The sequence below is a fragment of the Mesoplodon mirus genome, assembly GCF_964341445.2.
Source record: "Mesoplodon mirus genome assembly, contig: HAP1_SCAFFOLD_816, whole genome shotgun sequence".
NCBI lineage: Eukaryota > Metazoa > Chordata > Mammalia > Artiodactyla > Ziphiidae > Mesoplodon > Mesoplodon mirus.
This window is the reverse complement of record NW_028295221.1, coordinates 137,350-156,979: the sequence shown is the minus strand read 5'-3', so window position 1 is coordinate 156,979 and position 19,630 is coordinate 137,350. Positions and strand designations below refer to the sequence as shown.

General features: G+C 45.5%; 1 long non-coding RNA gene across 1 annotated transcript; it reads right to left on the bottom strand.

Annotated features, from left to right (window-relative positions):
- Window positions 1-5,773: 5,773 nt before the first annotated feature.
- Window positions 5,774-15,191, bottom strand: LOC309797642. Its single transcript, XR_014292744.1, has 3 exons — window positions 15,035-15,191; window positions 13,423-13,601; window positions 5,774-6,095 (listed from the first exon to the last, which is right to left on the bottom strand). It is a non-coding gene; the product is annotated as an uncharacterized lncRNA (long non-coding RNA).
- Between the last annotated feature and the right edge of the window lie 4,439 nt (window positions 15,192-19,630).

The following is a 19,630-nucleotide window of genomic DNA, read 5'->3' as shown; positions in this document are numbered from 1 at the left end:
CTGTTGACTTAATCAAGAAGCTGGAGCCTTTTCCGAGGAGTTTTCTCAGGGTCTGCACGATGGACCTCAACTCTTAGAGGACGTACTGCCAGCAGCTCCTTCTCGGCAGAGAGAGCCAGGTGTGGTGTGAAGAGAGGACAGGGGCCCTTGCAGGACCACAACTTTGAGGTCTGAGAGCCTTGGGCCTGAGCCGAGGTCTCACCCTGACCACTGGACCTAGCCTTCTGTGACAAAGGGGAATATGAAAGAGAGTCACGTGGAAGTGAGGTCCCCCGAGATATGGAAATGTTCCAGAACCTTCGTTGCGTGGCAGTTGATCTGGAGCCAAGCTCACTGTGGTGTGTGTGGCTCTGAGCATTAAGGCAACGCTGGAGGGTAACCCTGACCAGCAGAGCTTGGAGTGCTTCTTGTCTCTTCCTGTTCTACCTCATTTGTTTTATCCCTTCCAGGGAGAAGAAAGGACCCTCGGGAGAGTAGCAGACAGAATGCCGTGGTCTGAAGGAGGATGAAGGGACCGGCACTCAGTCTAACATCATATGACAATAGAAACGTCCTATGCAATAAAGGGCATTTTCCAAACCTTTCCTGGAGGTTTTATTTAATTACATTGTTCTATCTATGCATCTATCTGTCATCTACATCTGTATCTTTCACGGTTTGTGAACAAGCTTTCACATAAGCACTAGAGACGTCCGCCAGCATTTTCCAGAAGAGGCCTGCAAATTGCTGGGGACTCCTCACAAATAGGGAATGGCCACAACCCCTGCCACACAGACTATGCGCGTGGCCCTCCTGACGTACTCCCACTCTCTCTCTGAATTTCCCGAGGTCTCAGATGAGGGTGCTGGCTGGAGGCAATGATCACGTGCAGGCTGACTCTTCTCCAGATTCTGATTCTCTTCCTGGGCCTATCGTCCTCAAGCACAGTCTCCATGTCCCTGGCCACACTGATCTCTCTCCTTCAGTCCTTCCCTCCCTCCCTCTCCTGCCTCCCAGTGCAGAGAATACTTTTTGACATTTGAGACGACATTTATCTTTTGTTCACAGAATTCTCACCTGTTCTACTGTGGCCTCCGTTGTGAACATTCCAAAGCTGAGAATTTTCTTTTTTTCTCCCTCATTTCTGCTGAGTCTTTACCTTCCTAATGCAGTGAACTCACAGTGCCTAGCTGACTGGATGGGGAAAAAAAAATCCAGGGAGCAAAGAGAAATAATAAAAGAATGTATCAGTTAATTTTTCATAGTGTTATCCAACTACATATTTTTAAAATTTTGGAATAATATTAGGAATCTTCTCTTTATAAAAAACTGAATTATTGGGCTTCCCTGGTGGAGCAGTGGTTAAGAATATGCCTGCGAATGCAGGGGACATGGGTTCGAGCCCTGGTCTGGGAAGATCCCACGTGCCACGGAGTAACTAAGCCCGCGCGCCACAACTACTGAGCCTGCGCTCTACAGCCCGTGTGCCACATCTACCGAGCCCACGTGCCACAACTACGGAAGCCTGCCTGCCTAGAGCCCATGCTCCGCAACAAGAGAAGCCACTGCAATGAGAAGCCCGTGCACCACAGCCAAGAGTAGCCCCCGCTCACTGCAACTAGAGAACGCCCGCTAGCAGCAACAAAGACCCAATGCAGCCCAAAATAAATTAATTAATTTTAAAATATTGAATTAGTTTCAAGGGTACAGTGTATAAAAGCACAGTAAAAGCCCCCCATTCGTAACCCCCCAACCCCACTCTCAAGATGGAATAGATATGCTGTGATACAATTTAGAGTCGTAGTACTACTCCTCCTCCCACCACATCCGAAATCCTCTGAGCCAGGTGCAGCAGCTTCCTTTCACAATGCTAGGACCCGCCACAAGACAGATGATAATCCCTTTGGACATTTCAAGGAGCGGCACCAAGGGAACAGTACCTGGGAAATGCCACTGACAGCTCAGAATATCCATGGCATCTCTAGAGCCTCGGCACTGCTCTCGCTCTGGGAATGAAGGTCCAAAAAGCACATCGGAGAATGTTCATAGTTGTAAACAAGCTCCACCTTTGAAACACAATCTACATAGAACCACATATACAAGCCTGCACAATGGATGAAGCCAAGGTCTCCTCCATGATTTCCCTTCTGACCACCTTATTGTCTCCTCAACCATAAAAGGTGAACTTGAAACTCAGGACCTTGCCTTGTCACCAGAAACATCCAAGCTTGGATCAGTCTTTCTAAGACCAGATACTTGCTCTCTGAACTATTAGAGACTTGTCACATACACAGAAGTAGAACAGGATTAGTTCTATCTACCTGGGGACCTGGAGTCTTTCACATTGCTCCTGTTCAAACTCTCAGAACAGCAAAACTTTACCTACAAAGGGTTCAAGCCATGACACTCCCAATTTCCACACACCTCCTCATCTCTTGTGAGTCACATGCAGCCAATTCCAGGAATTGGAAACATGGTTGTGAGGAGGAAACTGACTTTGGGGCTCCCCTTGGATATGGTCTTCCAGACTTACCAAAAGGCCATTAAGAGGAAGGTTTACCCCACCTCAGGGAAACCCGAGGCAGTACTTGCAGTCAAGGGCTGGCCATGGCTTCTGAGCTACATCCAAAAAGAATTTCATACTGTACCTCGATCTGCTGAAGCAATTTCTGACTGTCCGAGAGCCAGCATGTACCGCTCCTGAACTGCCTCCATTGTGGATCATCAGTAGGGCTGGCAGATTTAGTAAATAAAAATACAGGATACCCAGTTAAACTTGAACTTCACATGAATAATAAGTCATTATTTTTACTATAAGTAGATCCTATGTACTATTTGGGGCATACTTATCTTCAAAATGTACTCGTTGTTTTTCTGACATTCATATTTAACTAAACAGCCTATATTTTATCTGTCAACCCTACTCAGCAGAAATGATGGAGGCTTATAGAGATCCAGGAGACGCCTCAGCGCCTCCTCAGCTTTTATTTCTACGTCCTGGACAGCGAGCACGAACCTTCCACTCCCAGGCATTGGCTAGAATGGAGGATATTCTCTGTTTTAGAGCTTTTTCTACTTGTCATTGTTATTACCTTCCTTATTTTAAAGAGAGGTTTATTTTTTTCCAAACTTAATAGCTCATCCAAAAGTATTTCAAAGTTCATTAGACAAGGGAAAAACAACATGGTTCTGAAAAGTGAAGGAAACCGCCTGGTGTTTAGTAAAGAAGTCGTAGGGAGATTGAAAAAGCCAAACTTAATAAGCAAATCTCTCCAAGGGTATTTTCAGAGCTTGATACCCTCCCACACCCTGAAAATATTATTACATCAAGAATGTAGAACTGCTAACCAAATGTAAGGCTCCCATATGATTCTATCAAACTCAGGATGCTTCTTTACTAAGCAGTGAGCACACTTGCTGCCCCAGGGACCTTGGCAGTTGCAACATAGGGCTCTTCCCTTTGGGATGGAAACAGCAAGTTTTCCTGTGGTCTACACGCTGGCCCCAAAAATACTACACTCCCAATACTTGTCAACTTTACGTATTTTTCTACATAGCTCCATTTTTCTGTTACTATTTGGACTACATCCTAGACTTGACGTTACATAAATTGCATTCAAGAAGCTATTTTTAAAAGTCGGTAGGAAACCTTCAATCTATAGCTTGCAGTCCCTGGCTTACTTTCATCCAGGTGCATAAGGGTTTTCAAAAGTAGTCAGGTTAGTTACCCCGTATCACAGCCCCACGCTTGTGTCACAGATGTAAAAATGGAACAGGATATTTAAGGTTTTAGTTGCCAACTCATCAAGCCTCCCAGACAGAGGCAATAGAGCAAAATGATTACAGAGGCATGGATTTTGATTTGCTCCAGTGTCTTGGGCAAGTCACTTGGCCTCTGTATTTATTTGTACTTATCTGCACTTATCTGTCACCTGGGGGTTATAACTGTACCTGGTCCATGGGTACGTTGTACAAAAGATCTCTAAAGTAGTTACAAGAAACCGACACAGAGTAAGCACTCCACAGACATTGGCTATTACCTATTGGAAATATTTCTCCATGAAACAGATTACTTTATCAGTGGATGACTCGGTGGGAGACAGTGAATCACAGAATCACAGCATGTTGAAAGTGACCTAGTTCACACTCTTGTGTGAGAAAAAGAAAAGTGTGCATGTGTAGAAAATGTCTGAAACTTTACCTAACAAATAGTTCATCATGTTAACTTTGAGGATTAGAATAAATCAGGAAAGGAGTAGAGTGTACTTCAATTTCTATATCATTTGTGTGTCTACACTGAGACTCTGAATACACTGGACGTGCAATTTTATTTAATGTGGCGGGATAAAGGTTTTCAAGTTTTCCTGATCCATCCGTATTATTAGCTCAGAATTGCTGGCATTTCTTGCCATCTTCGGATCTACACCCATTTGAGTCAGTGGGCCATTCTGGACGGAGGAGATAATAGAGCAGAAGTGAAGTGAGAGAAAAGGTGAGACAAGATTTTCTCTTTTCTCTTCAAAGAGGAAAGGTCTTTGGAATGGGAACAACTCACAACCAAACTCTGGGGAAAGGATGTGATGGAAAATGAGACAAACATCCTACCCCTGTGATGAGAAGGATTCCCTGGGCTGGATGGAGGGAGGTCACAGGTGGCTGGACGAGGAAACCAACTAGCGAGAAACACACACAAGTGCACAGCAAACACCCTGAGGCCACTCAGCCTGACTCCATACAAACATGTGTCCAGCAGCCAGCCCTTCACCTGTGGCTCCCCAGCAAGACAGGTACCTCGGGGGTGCCAACTCATTCTGAGTCCATTATGCCTGGCCATTCGTAAACCGCTGTCTAACGTGTGAGGAATAAACTCTAAATGTTTATGAGGAAATTGGGGAAGGAGATTGAAAGGTTACTTAAACGGAAAAAAAAAGAAGTTCAGGAAGGCAGGATGGTAGAGAGACAAGAAAAAGACCTTAAAAGATAGAAAGGATTTGCCAAAGGAGAGAAGGAAAAAGAAATGATTCCGAATGGGTTAACCTGCAGCTAGGAAGTTAAGGAAGATTACTGATGTGTGAAGACTATGGAATAAAGTGAATAAAATTTATCAGAAGTTGCTGAGAATATGGTAAGAAGCATGATTATCACATTATGCATTGGCTGCAATGGCATTCTAGGGGGACACTAGGAAGGGGAAGCAAATGTTCATGAGATGACAGCAGCAGGTGGAAAGTTGTTTCAGGGGAAGATCCGTCTTGCAGAGGGTGTATCAGAGGAGGGCAAGTGTGAGCAAGCAAGGAAATACTAAGTGTATACGGCTCCTTCACTGAGTGCACCCAGCCCCGTGGTCAGCCTTGAGAACAAGCAGGACTTCAGGTACTGGAGCTACATTTCATTCATCAAGACTTGAGAAGACACCCTTAACTCAGGTCTTCTCTTCAAACTCCATCTTCCCTTCTTGACCTTCATTTGGCCTCTTCCCTTACCCGCAAGCTGTGGACTGAGGCCACAGAGCAAGATGGGTCACTAGTGTCCTCCATCCCCGAGCGACTGTGGTTCACATCACTGGAGCACCAAAGGCAATAACCAAGTCACAGACACAAGAGTGTATGAAGAAGAAGAGATTCTGATAAGGCTTTCTGTGACAGTGTGGGCCAAGTCGGCTCTATATGGCTGGTATCACCTGAATTAGGAGCAGCCTTAGGGGAGAAGTTCTCAGAAGGCAGAGCCTGGCTCTCTAGAGGCTCTGCGTGCTCACAGCCCACTCCAAGACCTCAGTCACAGCTTTGGCCCCCAATATCTCTCCCTCTACCTACTCACAGTTTTTGAAGTCTTCTTTCCTCCACATTTCTCTTGAGAGGTGGAGCAGGAAGATGAGCTTCAGGCCAGCTCAGACTCCCCTGGGATCCCAGCAGGATGCCTATCATTAACCTCCCACCTTCTAGGAAGCTCCTGAGATCTCCACATTTGGGGGAGTTTTCATTTCCGCTGTGCTTCAAATGGCTGGCTGGAGATGGCCTGTTGGAAGGTGGCTAAAAGCAAGTAGCAATCCTTCGGGCAGCCTGGCCCTTCTCGACTGTCAGACATCTTCAGGGATATTCTAGGAAACGTTGTTTGTTCTAGAGAAGGGAGGGAAACAATCCAATTGTCCAATAATGCTTGAATGGAAAATAAATGATGCTATACGCATGTGATGAAATAATAGCAAACGGTCAAAAATCAAAGACCTAGATCTATATGGATTCACGTGGAGAAATCTTGAAAACGTAATATTGATCGAAAGAAAAGAAGATCAAGAACGTTAGATTGTGATAACAGGTATGTAAGTATTGAAATATTTAAATCAATTCAACATATTGCTTCTATATATATAGATGCAAGAAAATAAACTTGATCCAAAGAACACATTATTTACATTTAATATGCTCATTTATCTACGAGACCCAAAAGAACCCACAGATAAACTAGCAGGAACTAATAAGACGGTTCAACAAGGCACACACATACAAGATCAATAAATGTTAAAAATCAATCAGGCTCCTCTACACTGGCGATAACAAATTAGAAACTGTAAAAGAAAATAAGGAAAAAATAAGATCTAAAAATAGTCACAAGAGCTATATAAATTATTTAGAGCTAAGCATACGTAGAAGGAAATAGAACTAACAAACTGAGTACGACCAGTGAAACTCCGCCCAACCCAAGGTTAGGAAAAGACTGTTGTTACTTTATGAGAACAGACCCTCTTCTTAAGGAGCAGATCAGTAAGTGAGAGTGAATCAAAGAAACACAGCATTTGAAAAGTCAGCTAGTCCAAGCCTCTTGATTGCACATACAGAAGCTGAAGCCCAGATAGGTTGAGTTACTTGGTAAAGGGCCCAATGTCCTGACTCAAGGACTAACATTTTTCACTCATTCGTAAGACACAATCAAATTCAGTACCTTGGAAAGAGATGGGAAAAAAATGAAGAAATCAATTATATAGTTCTTCATCTTTAAGTACAGAAATAGCCGTGACAAAATTACATGTATGGAGGGAAAATTGCAGTGCAGAGTTTAAAATGTCAACAATCCACAGGGAAACTGGAGACCATTTAAAATATTCAGATTAAATCTCTCTAGAAAAGACATTAAAAGATCTCCAGAAGAAGTAAAGCTGTCACTGTTTGCTGATGACATGATACTATACATAGAGAATCCTAAAGATGCTACCAGAAAACTACTAGAGCTAATCAATGAATTTGGTAAAGTAGCAGGATACAAAATTAATGCACAGAAATCTCTGGCATTCCTGTACACTAATGATGAAAAATCTGAAAATGAAATCAAGAAAACACTCCCATTTACCATTGCAACAAAAACAATAAACTATCTAGGAATAAACCTACCTAAGGAGACAAAAGACCTGTATGCAGAGAATTATAAGACACTGATGAAAGAAATTAAAGATGATACAAATAGATGGAGAGATATACCATGCTCCTGGATTGGAAGAATCAATATTGTGAAAACGACTCTACTACCCAAAGCAATCTACAGATTCAATGCAATCCCTATCAAACTACCACTGGCATTTTCCACAGAACTAGAACAAAAAATTTCAACATTTGTTTGGAGAAACAAAAGACCCCGAATAGCCAAAGCAATCTTGAGAACGAAAAACGGAGCTGGAGGAATCAGGCTCCCTGACTTCAGACTATACTACAAAGCTACAGTAATCAAGACAGTGTGGTACTGGCACAAAAACAGAAAGATAGATCAATGGAACAGGATAGAAAGCCCAGAGATAAACCCACGCACATATGGTCAACTTATCTTTGATAAAGGAGGCAGGAATGTACAGTGGAGAAAGGACAGCCTCTTCAATAAGTGGTGCTGGGAAAACTGGACAGGGACATGTAAAAGTATGAGATTACATCATTCCCTAACACCATACACAAAAATAAGCTCAAAATGGATTAAAGACCTAAATGTAAGGCCAGAAACTATCAAACTCTTAGAGGAAAACATAGGCAGAACACTCTATGACATAAATCACAGCAAGATCCTTTTGGACCCACCTCCTAGAGAAATGGAAATAAAAACAAAGATAAACAAATGGGACCCAAAGAAACTTCAAAGCTTTTGCACAGCAAAGGAAACCATAAACAAGACCAAAAGACAACCCTCAGAATGGGAGAAAATATTTGCAAATGAAGCAACTGACAAAGGATTAATCTCCAAAATTTATAAACAGCTCATGCAGCTCAATAGCTAAAAAACAAACAACCCAATCCAAAAATGGGCAGAAGACTTAAATAGGCATTTCTCCAAAGAAGATATACAGACTACCAACAAACACATGAAAGAATGTTCAACATCATTAATCATTAGAGAAATGCAAATCAAAACTACAATGAGATATCATCTCACACCAGTCAGAATGGCCATCATCAAGAAATCTAGAAACAATAAATACTGGAGAGGGTGTGGAGAAAAGGGAACACTCTTGCACTGCTGGTGGGAATGTGAATTGGTACAGCCACTGTGGAGAACAGTATGGAGGTTCCTTAAAAAACTACAAATAGAACTACCATATGATCCAGCAATCCCACTACTAGGCATATACCCTGAGAAAACCATAATTCAAAAAGAGACATGGACCAAAATGTTCATTGCAGCTCTATTCACAATAGCCCGGAGCTGGAAACAACCTAAGTGTCCATCATCGGATGAATGGATAAAGAAGATGTGGCACATATATACAATGGAATATTACTCAGCCATAAAAAGAAATGAAACTGAGCTATTTGTAATGAGGTGGATAGACCTAGAGTCTGCCATACAGAGTGAAGTTAAGTCAGAAAGAGAAAGACAAATACCGTATGCTAACACATATATATGGAATTTAAAAAAAAGTCATGAAGAACCTAGGGGTAAAACGGGAATACAGACACAGACCTACTTGAGAATGGACTTGAGGATATGGGGAGGGGGAAGGGTAAGCTGTGACAAAACGAAAGAGAGGCATGGACATATATACACTACCAAACGTAAGGTAGATAGATAGTGGGAAGCAGCCGCAGAGCACAGGGAGATCAGCTCGGTGCTTTGTGACCACCTGGAGGGGTGGGATGGGGAGGGTGGGAGGGAGGGAGATGCATGAGGGAAGGGATGTGGGAACAGATGTATATGTATGACTGATTCACTTTGTTATAAAGCAGAAACTAAAAATAAAAAAGATCTCCAATCAAACTGTTCATTTTATAATAGACATGGTATGATACAATTTATAATAGATATGGTATGAACCTTTCCCTTTCACGGGAAAGGTTCGGCTGGGAAAAAGGAATTGTTCTTGAAAATGGGGCCTGTGCTATTGCAGACACTGTGCTCAACCTAGGTCCACCGAATGCTCTGATGTCATCACTGAGGTCACAGAATTCCGCTGTGCGCCTGGCAACCTTGCAAACATAACAGCCCTGGTGAGCACTAGGCAGTACTGCTGGTTCACTAAGTGGTACAAGTTTTTCAGCCATTTAGGAGACTTGACTATTTTTATTTGTACTGAATCATTTCAACGGATTGCCCAAGAGCCAACAAGGGCCAACCTGTAGGGAAGAGGAGGAGTTGGACATCTCTTGAGGCATCTTCTAAGGGAGACTTCTAGTTGGTACGATGGAACGGCGACAAAAGAGGAAACATCTGGAAAATGAAGAGTCCCAGGAAACTGCCGAGAACAGAGGAGGTATGTGGGGGGCAACTTGTCTGGGGCACATGGGTTTCTGCCAAACTGAACCTTCTCTAGGAAGCGGGGGACTGAGAACGTGTCACCTGTGAAGCAGGGAGCGAGAGACCTTGTCTCACTGATGCTGCTGTATCCATCCGGAGGGTCCCTGTGGTGTGAGATGGCACAGAACGGCCAGATGGCCCCTGGGAGATGGGAGGTCAGCTCCGATGGTCTGAGGACTCTCTCCTGGGGCAGCCGGGCCTGGAGCTTTGTCGGACTCACAGCAGGCTGCATCCTGCTTGCACAGACCTAGAGGTGCAGCTTTTCTCAGTCCCCGATTTCTCTCTTATTCTCTTGGATCTTTCCCTGGGGTCAAGAGGTGGGGATGTGAAGGATGCAAGGATGCTGAGAGAGACCCAGGAGTTGCTTGGCCTCTTTTACCAAAGTGGAAAGAGAAGCCCCATGAGTTGAAGGCCCTGTTGAAAAATATCTTGACAAGTGGAATGCACTTCGGAAGAAGATTGTTTGTCTAGGGATGGTGTCATATTGAAAGCAAGGAGGTTTTATTCCTTCAACAGGAAGAATTTCCCAAAGGAGATCAAGGGAAGGGAAGGGTTTTCCAGAGACTGAGACCGCGTGGGCGGGGGTGAGAAATGGCCTCAGGGTCCTGCAGGGAGCTCTGAGAGCCACGGGCCACGGGGTGCCTGCGTGCATTAAATGTAGGCGAGTAGCTTGCCCTGGGAGAGGGGTGGTCACCCCAGAGCTCCAGCTAGAGGCCTCTGCCCCACATTAGAGCCCAGTAGCTCCTACCAGGCCCAGGGCCCTGGAGACTGTAGGATGGGCCCTGGGAATGGAGCTCTAGACAGCAGGCAGATTTTCAGGCAGTGGCTGGGACAGGCTGGGGAAGGCAATGACTGCCCCTGACCATTCAGAATATTTTGCTCTATGTTCCTCTGTGTGTGTGGGTGTGTGAATGTGTGTGTGTGTGTGTGTGTGTGTGTGAGTGTGTGTCTGTGTGTTTGTGGTATTGCAGAGAAGAGCGGGATGAATGGGGGTAGAGTGCTTACCAGATAGAAAGTCTGCGTGGTAAAGTTCTTGTCACCCTGCCTGGACCTGGCTGACACTCGGTGTACGTAAGAGTGTATACAGAATTCTTGTTAGGGGTGTTTTATGAGACAGTAACTCATACACCCATGTACACTCTGATACAGCAAAAATATCACACACCCCACATATAACTTCCTTATTAAACCACACACAGCACATGGAGGTATATACACGCATCCCTCTTGTACTACGTTCTCATACAACCCACCTGTATCACAATCCTTTCCTCCAACACCAAACGCTGGAGATGAGATATGTATATAGACACACACACTATCTATATATGACACACACACACACACACACACTATATATATATGTATCTCAACTCTCGCACAAACACAGCTAACTTCAGCCATCTCTAAATACCTCTATAAAAACCAGTCACGTGTCATACACACCACACTTATAACACATTCTTGAGTAATGCCAGACCCGCTTTGTACCAACCACAGTAAACCACAGTCTCACTAACCCATGTCAGGGTTGCCAGAGAAAATATGGGCTATCCAGTTCAATTTGAATTCCAGATAAACAACAAGTAATGTTTCAGTATCAGGATGTCCCAAATATTGTATGGGCCATACTTACACTCAAAATAAGTCAGACCAAATACTGCATGGGAATACTTACACTAAAAAATTATTCTGGGTTTATCTGAAACTGAAATTTAACTGGGTGCCCTGTATTTTTGTTCGCTAAGTCTGGCAACCCTTATAAACCTACCACCAGCTGATGTATTATATATTTACTGTAGTTTTGTTTAGTGTGTGTCTTCCCCTACTAGAATGTGCAGCATTACCAGAGACTACAACAATGGAAGAGTGCCAGATACACAGGACTAGCTGCTCACTGAATCTTGGTGAATGAATGAATCAACACACACCATAAATACAAGCCACACCGTGTAATGAGGAAAAGTTACATGTCCCAGAATTCCTGACTTGTGAACAGAAACCATGCACACAAAGGCCACAGACACAGATAGACACATCTGCACTGTGCTCCCCACGCCAACCCCACACTCACCACAGACATAACTGATACACATCACTCACTCTTCCCACACACTCACAGTCACCACCGACGCCTACATTACCAACAAGACAGTGAGAGAATAAGTATTGATTGGAATTAAATCCTGGAGTATCCACTGGGAACCACACTCTCAACTGTGTGTATTCACTGCACCTGACACGTGTCACACACTCAGTAAATATTTGTGGACAGAGGACTGATGAACCCACCCTGAGCCTTTCATTCCTCCCTCAGGAATCTCGAAGTCACAAGAGGATCCCCCTCGGCTTGGATCCACTGTGGTGGCCCAAGGCTGCAGCCCAGGGGCAGGGGAGGTCTCCTCTGCCTCTAAATACTTCTTCTGTACTTCTACTCCACGCAAGCTCATCTACGCTGGTAAGGGCGCGGGGCTCCTCGGGTGAGGGGGTGCTTGGCTGTGAGGCAGGAGGCACACAGATCCCACGGAGGCTGAGAGGAAATCCAGGGTCATCAGAGGTGATGAGGGCTCTGTGGAAGAGCCTGGGCAGGATGGCTGAGCTGTTACGAGGGCGTGGGTGCCAGCTGAGTGTGGGGGTGTGTGTGTGTGTGAATACTGCTACTACCATGGTGGGGAAGTCAAGGAGCAGGGGCCGGAAAGGTCTGGGCTTGAGGTGGAGGGAAGAGGGACCAGATTAAGCATCTTCAGAGGAAAATGTAGGCTTTGTCTTTGCCTTTGCTTCCAGAGAAGGACAGAGTTCTGCATCATAGACCTCCAGGCTCAGAGCAGGACCATCCAGCTCAGGTCCACACAGCTCACACATACATGCGCCCTCCAGGCACAGCCCTTCTCAGTGCACACATAAACCCCAAGCACGTGATCCACAATGCTCCTCTCCTGCACCACAGCCCCATTCCACAAGGAATGCACCACCGATATTCCCAAACTCACACTCCTCGTCGTATACGCATCCAGCCGCATCCCTCCCATACCACAGCCCTCACCACCATACTCCACACCCCTGTATACAGACACCGCTCCAGTATCCCCCCCACGCACACGAAAAGCCCACAGATGACACCAGATACACCACTCCGTCCTACGGCCAACAGACACCAAGCTCACGACATAGCCATGTCGTGCAAATGTCCCTCTCTCGTCTACCACACCTGCTCCCTCAGCTTCCGGCATGGCCCATGCATGTTATTATGTTTTTAATTTCCTTTTTCAGGAATCCGGAGGTTTCATCGAGACACTGCCCAGCCTAGACCACCCCTAGCCCAGGATCAGGAAGAAGGAGAGACCGCTTCCCCATCATACTGTGTCTCCTCCTCACCCTCTTCACCCTGTAAGAACTATCTGCACCCAGACAAAGAGGAAAGGGGCATGAAAATATACTACATGCAGGTACAAGTCAACAAGGGTGTCGCTGTCTCCTGGAAGACAAAGAAACCCTTGGAGTTGCCTGAAAAGCAGCTGAGGATAGAAGAAGTGACCCTTCCTGAGGATGTGTGCGCAGTAGCCACTGACCCCTCTTCTGATGTGTCCACCGAAAGCCTCCTGTCTGACAGTGAGCCCACTGGGGAGGAGAAAGAGTATGAGGAAAGGGCAGAGCCAGGCAGCCCATCAGGGTCACCTGCCGTCGAGGAGAGACCCAGCGCCAAGACAGCGGACTGGATGGTGACCATGGAGACCGGCTTCAGGTGCATGGCTTGCTGCCGGGTCTTCCCCACCTTGGAGATCCTCCAACAGCACGTGAACTTCGGCGTCCTGGAGGGCTTCAGCTGCCGTGTCTTTCATCTCACCATGGCCAAGCTGATGGGCAATGTGGAATCCAGAGCACCCCCGAGGAAGAGGAGGAGGAGGAGGAGGAGGAGGAAGAGAAGCAAGAAGAAAAGGAGAATGAGGGAGAGCAGCCCACGGGGGAAGGCCCCAGCCCGAAGAGACCCCGCAGGTAGGGTCTTTTCTCTCTTTTGATTTCCACACAGCAACTGAGATTCATGGGACAGAAGTCCTGGAAGACGGTGTGGCCGTCCCTTGGAAGAGGTAAGGCTTGAGGCTGGCAGTCTTCTGAGCCTATGTCACGAGGGCCCAGAGGAGTCCAAGGGGCCGCACACATGTGCTGGTTGACCTCATGGCTCTGCAGTTGCATCCGCTTGGGACACGCCCAGCACTACCAAAGGAACTGAGCTCTGTTGACTTAATCAAGAAGCTGGAGCCTTTTCCGAGGAGTTTTCTCAGGGTCTGCACGATGGACCTCAACTCTTAGAGGACGTACTGCCAGCAGCTCCTTCTCGGCAGAGAGAGCCAGGTGTGGTGTGAAGAGAGGACAGGGGCCCTTGCAGGACCACAACTTTGAGGTCTGAGAGCCTTGGGCCTGAGCCGAGGTCTCACCCTGACCACTGGACCTAGCCTTCTGTGACAAAGGGGAATATGAAAGAGAGTCACGTGGAAGTGAGGTCCCCCGAGATATGGAAATGTTCCAGAACCTTCGTTGCGTGGCAGTTGATCTGGAGCCAAGCTCACTGTGGTGTGTGTGGCTCTGAGCATTAAGGCAACGCTGGAGGGTAACCCTGACCAGCAGAGCTTGGAGTGCTTCTTGTCTCTTCCTGTTCTACCTCATTTGTTTTATCCCTTCCAGGGAGAAGAAAGGACCCTCGGGAGAGTAGCAGACAGAATGCCGTGGTCTGAAGGAGGATGAAGGGACCGGCACTCAGTCTAACATCATATGACAATAGAAACGTCCTATGCAATAAAGGGCATTTTCCAAACCTTTCCTGGAGGTTTTATTTAATTACATTGTTCTATCTATGCATCTATCTGTCATCTACATCTGTATCTTTCACGGTTTGTGAACAAGCTTTCACATAAGCACTAGAGACGTCCGCCAGCATTTTCCAGAAGAGGCCTGCAAATTGCTGGGGACTCCTCACAAATAGGGAATGGCCACAACCCCTGCCACACAGACTATGCGCGTGGCCCTCCTGACGTACTCCCACTCTCTCTCTGAATTTCCCGAGGTCTCAGATGAGGGTGCTGGCTGGAGGCAATGATCACGTGCAGGCTGACTCTTCTCCAGATTCTGATTCTCTTCCTGGGCCTATCGTCCTCAAGCACAGTCTCCATGTCCCTGGCCACACTGATCTCTCTCCTTCAGTCCTTCCCTCCCTCCCTCTCCTGCCTCCCAGTGCAGAGAATACTTTTTGACATTTGAGACGACATTTATCTTTTGTTCACAGAATTCTCACCTGTTCTACTGTGGCCTCCGTTGTGAACATTCCAAAGCTGAGAATTTTCTTTTTTTCTCCCTCATTTCTGCTGAGTCTTTACCTTCCTAATGCAGTGAACTCACAGTGCCTAGCTGACTGGATGGGGAAAAAAATCCAGGGAGCAAAGAGAAATAATAAAAGAATGTATCAGCTAATTTTTCATAGTGTTATCCAACTACATATTTTTAAAACTTTGGAATAATATTAGGAATCTTCTCTTTATAAAAAACTGAATTATTGGGCTTCCCTGGTGGAGCAGTGGTTAAGAATATGCCTGCGAATGCAGGGGACATGGGTTCGAGCCCTGGTCTGGGAAGATCCCACGTGCCACGGAGTAACTAAGCCCGCGCGCCACAACTACTGAGCCTGCGCTCTACAGCCCGTGTGCCACATCTACCGAGCCCACGTGCCACAACTACGGAAGCCTGCCTGCCTAGAGCCCATGCTCCGCAACAAGAGAAGCCACTGCAATGAGAAGCCCGTGCACCACAGCCAAGAGTAGCCCCCGCTCACTGCAACTAGAGAACGCCCGCTAGCAGCAACAAAGACCCAATGCAGCCCAAAATAAATTAATTAATTTTAAAATATTGAATTAGTTTCAAGGGTACAGTGTATAAAAGCACAGTAAAAGCCCCCCATTCGTAACCCCCCAACCCCACTCTCAAGATGGAATAGATATGCTGTGATACAATTTAGAGTCGTAGTACTCCTCCTCCTCCCACCACATCCGAAATCCTCTGAGCCAGGTGCAGCAGCTTCCTTTCACAATGCTAGGACCCGCCACAAGACAGATGATAATCCCTTTGGACATTTCAAGGAGCGGCACCAAGGGAACAGTACCTGGGAAATGCCACTGACAGCTCAGAATATCCATGGCATCTCTAGAGCCTCGGCACTGCTCTCGCTCTGGGAATGAAGGTCCAAAAAGCACATCGGAGAATGTTCATAGTTGTAAACAAGCTCCACCTTTGAAACACAATCTACATAGAACCACATATACAAGCCTGCACAATGGATGAAGCCAAGGTCTCCTCCATGATTTCCCTTCTGACCACCTTATTGTCTCCTCAACCATAAAAGGTGAACTTGAAACTCAGGACCTTGCCTTGTCACCAGAAACATCCAAGCTTGGATCAGTCTTTCTAAGACCAGATACTTGCTCTCTGAACTATTAGAGACTTGTCACATACACAGAAGTAGAACAGGATTAGTTCTATCTACCTGGGGACCTGGAGTCTTTCACATTGCTCCTGTTCAAACTCTCAGAACAGCAAAACTTTACCTACAAAGGGTTCAAGCCATGACACTCCCAATTTCCACACACCTCCTCATCTCTTGTGAGTCACATGCAGCCAATTCCAGGAATTGGAAACATGGTTGTGAGGAGGAAACTGACTTTGGGGCTCCCCTTGGATATGGTCTTCCAGACTTACCAAAAGGCCATTAAGAGGAAGGTTTACCCCACCTCAGGGAAACCCGAGGCAGTACTTGCAGTCAAGGGCTGGCCATGGCTTCTGAGCTACATCCAAAAAGAATTTCATACTGTACCTCGATCTGCTGAAGCAATTTCTGACTGTCCGAGAGCCAGCATGTACCGCTCCTGAACTGCCTCCATTGTGGATCATCAGTAGGGCTGGCAGATTTAGTAAATAAAAATACAGGATACCCAGTTAAACTTGAACTTCACATGAATAATAAGTCATTATTTTTACTATAAGTAGATCCTATGTACTATTTGGGGCATACTTATCTTCAAAATGTACTCGTTGTTTTTCTGACATTCATATTTAACTAAACAGCCTATATTTTATCTGTCAACCCTACTCAGCAGAAATGATGGAGGCTTATAGAGATCCAGGAGACGCCTCAGCGCCTCCTCAGCTTTTATTTCTACCTCCTGGACAGCGAGCACGAACCTTCCACTCCCAGGCATTGGCTAGAATGGAGGATATTCTCTGTTTTAGAGCTTTTTCTACTTGTCATTGTTATTACCTTCCTTATTTTAAAGAGAGGTTTATTTTTTTCCAAACTTAATAGCTCATCCAAAAGTATTTCAAAGTTCATTAGACAAGGGAAAAACAACATGGTTCTGAAAAGTGAAGGAAACCGCCTGGTGTTTAGTAAAGAAGTCGTAGGGAGATTGAAAAAGCCAAACTTAATAAGCAAATCTCTCCAAGGGTATTTTCAGAGCTTGATACCCTCCCACACCCTGAAAATATTGTTACATCAAGAATGTAGAACTGCTAACCAAATGTAAGGCTCCCATATGATTCTATCAAACTCAGGATGCTTCTTTACTAAGCAGTGAGCACACTTGCTGCCCCAGGGACCTTGGCAGTTGCAACATAGGGCTCTTCCCTTTGGGATGGAAACAGCAAGTTTTCCTGTGGTCTACACGCTGGCCCCAAAAATACTACACTCCCAATACTTGTCAACTTTTAAGTATTTTTCTACATAGCTCCATTTTTCTGTTACTATTTGGACTACATCCTAGACTTGACGTTACATAAATTGCATTCAAGAAGCTATTTTTAAAAGTCGGTAGGAAACCTTCAATCTATAGCTTGCAGTCCCTGGCTTACTTTCATCCAGGTGCATAAGGGTTTTCAAAAGTAGTCAGGTTAGTTACCCCGTATCACAGCCCCACGCTTGTGTCACAGATGTAAAAATGGAACAGGATATTTAAGGTTTTAGTTGCCAACTCATCAAGCCTCCCAGACAGAGGCAATAGAGCAAAATGATTACAGAGGCATGGATTTTGATTTGCTCCAGTGTCTTGGGCAAGTCACTTGGCCTCTGTATTTATTTGTACTTATCTGCACTTATCTGGCACCTGGGGGTTATAACTGTACCTGGTCCATGGGTACGTTGTACAAAAGATCTCTAAAGTAGTTACAAGAAACCGACACAGAGTAAGCACTCCACAGACATTGGCTATTACCTATTGGAAATATTTCTCCATGAAACAGATTACTTTATCAGTGGATGACTCGGTGGGAGACAGTGAATCACAGAATCACAGCATGTTGAAAGTGACCTAGTTCACACTCTTGTGTGAGAAAAAGAAAAGTGTGCATGTGTAGAAAATGTCTGAAACTTTACCTAACAAATAGTTCATCATGTTAACTTTGAGGATTAGAATAAATCAGGAAAGGAGTAGAGTGTACTTCAATTTCTATATCATTTGTGTGTCTACACTGAGACTCTGAATACACTGGACGTGCAATTTTATTTAATGTGGCGGGATAAAGGTTTTCAAGTTTTCCTGATCCATCCGTATTATTAGCTCAGAATTGCTGGCATTTCTTGCCATCTTCGGATCTACACCCATTTGAGTCAGTGGGCCATTCTGGACGGAGGAGATAATAGAGCAGAAGTGAAGTGAGAGAAAAGGTGAGACAAGATTTTCTCTTTTCTCTTCAAAGAGGAAAGGTCTTTGGAATGGGAACAACTCACAACCAAACTCTGGGGAAAGGATGTGATGGAAAATGAGACAAACATCCTACCCCTGTGATGAGAAGGATTCCCTGGGCTGGATGGAGGGAGGTCACAGGTGGCTGGACGAGGAAACCAACTAGCGAGAAACACACACAAGTGCACAGCAAACACCCTGAGGCCACTCAGCCTGACTCCATACAAACATGTGTCCAGCAGCCAGCCCTTCACCTGTGGCTCCCCAGCAAGACAGGTACCTCGGGGGTGCCAACTCATTCTGAGTCCATTATGCCTGGCCATTCGTAAACCGCTGTCTAACGTGTGAGGAATAAACTCTAAATGTTTATGAGGAAATTGGGGAAGGAGATTGAAAGGTTACTTAAACGGAAAAAAAAAGAAGTTCAGGAAGGCAGGATGGTAGAGAGACAAGAAAAAGACCTTAAAAGATAGAAAGGATTTGCCAAAGGAGAGAAGGAAAAAGAAATGATTCCGAATGGGTTAACCTGCAGCTAGGAAGTTAAGGAAGATTACTGATGTGTGAAGACTATGGAATAAAGTGAATAAAATTTATCAGAAGTTGCTGAGAATATGGTAAGAAGCATGATTATCACATTATGAATTGGCTGCAATGGCATTCTAGGGGGACACTAGGAAGGGGAAGCAAATGTTCATGAGATGACAGCAGCAGGTGGAAAGTTGTTTCAGGGGAAGATCCGTCTTGCAGAGGGTGTATCAGAGGAGGGCAAGTGTGAGCAAGCAAGGAAATACTAAGTGTATACGGCTCCTTCACTGAGTGCACCCAGCCCCGTGGTCAGCCTTGAGAACAAGCAGGACTTCAGGTACTGGATCTACATGTCATTCATCAAGACTTGAGAAGACACCCTTAACTCAGGTCTTCTCTTCAAACTCCATCTTTCCTTCTTGACCTTCATTTGGCCTCTTCCCTTACCCGCAAGCTGTGGACTGAGGCCACAGAGCAAGATGGGTCACTAGTGTCCTCCATCCCCGAGCGACTGTGGTTCACATCACTGGAGCACCAAAGGCAATAACCAAGTCACAGACACAAGAGTGTATGAAGAAGAAGAGATTCTGATAAGGCTTTCTGTGACAGTGTGGGCCAAGTCGGCTCTATATGGCTGG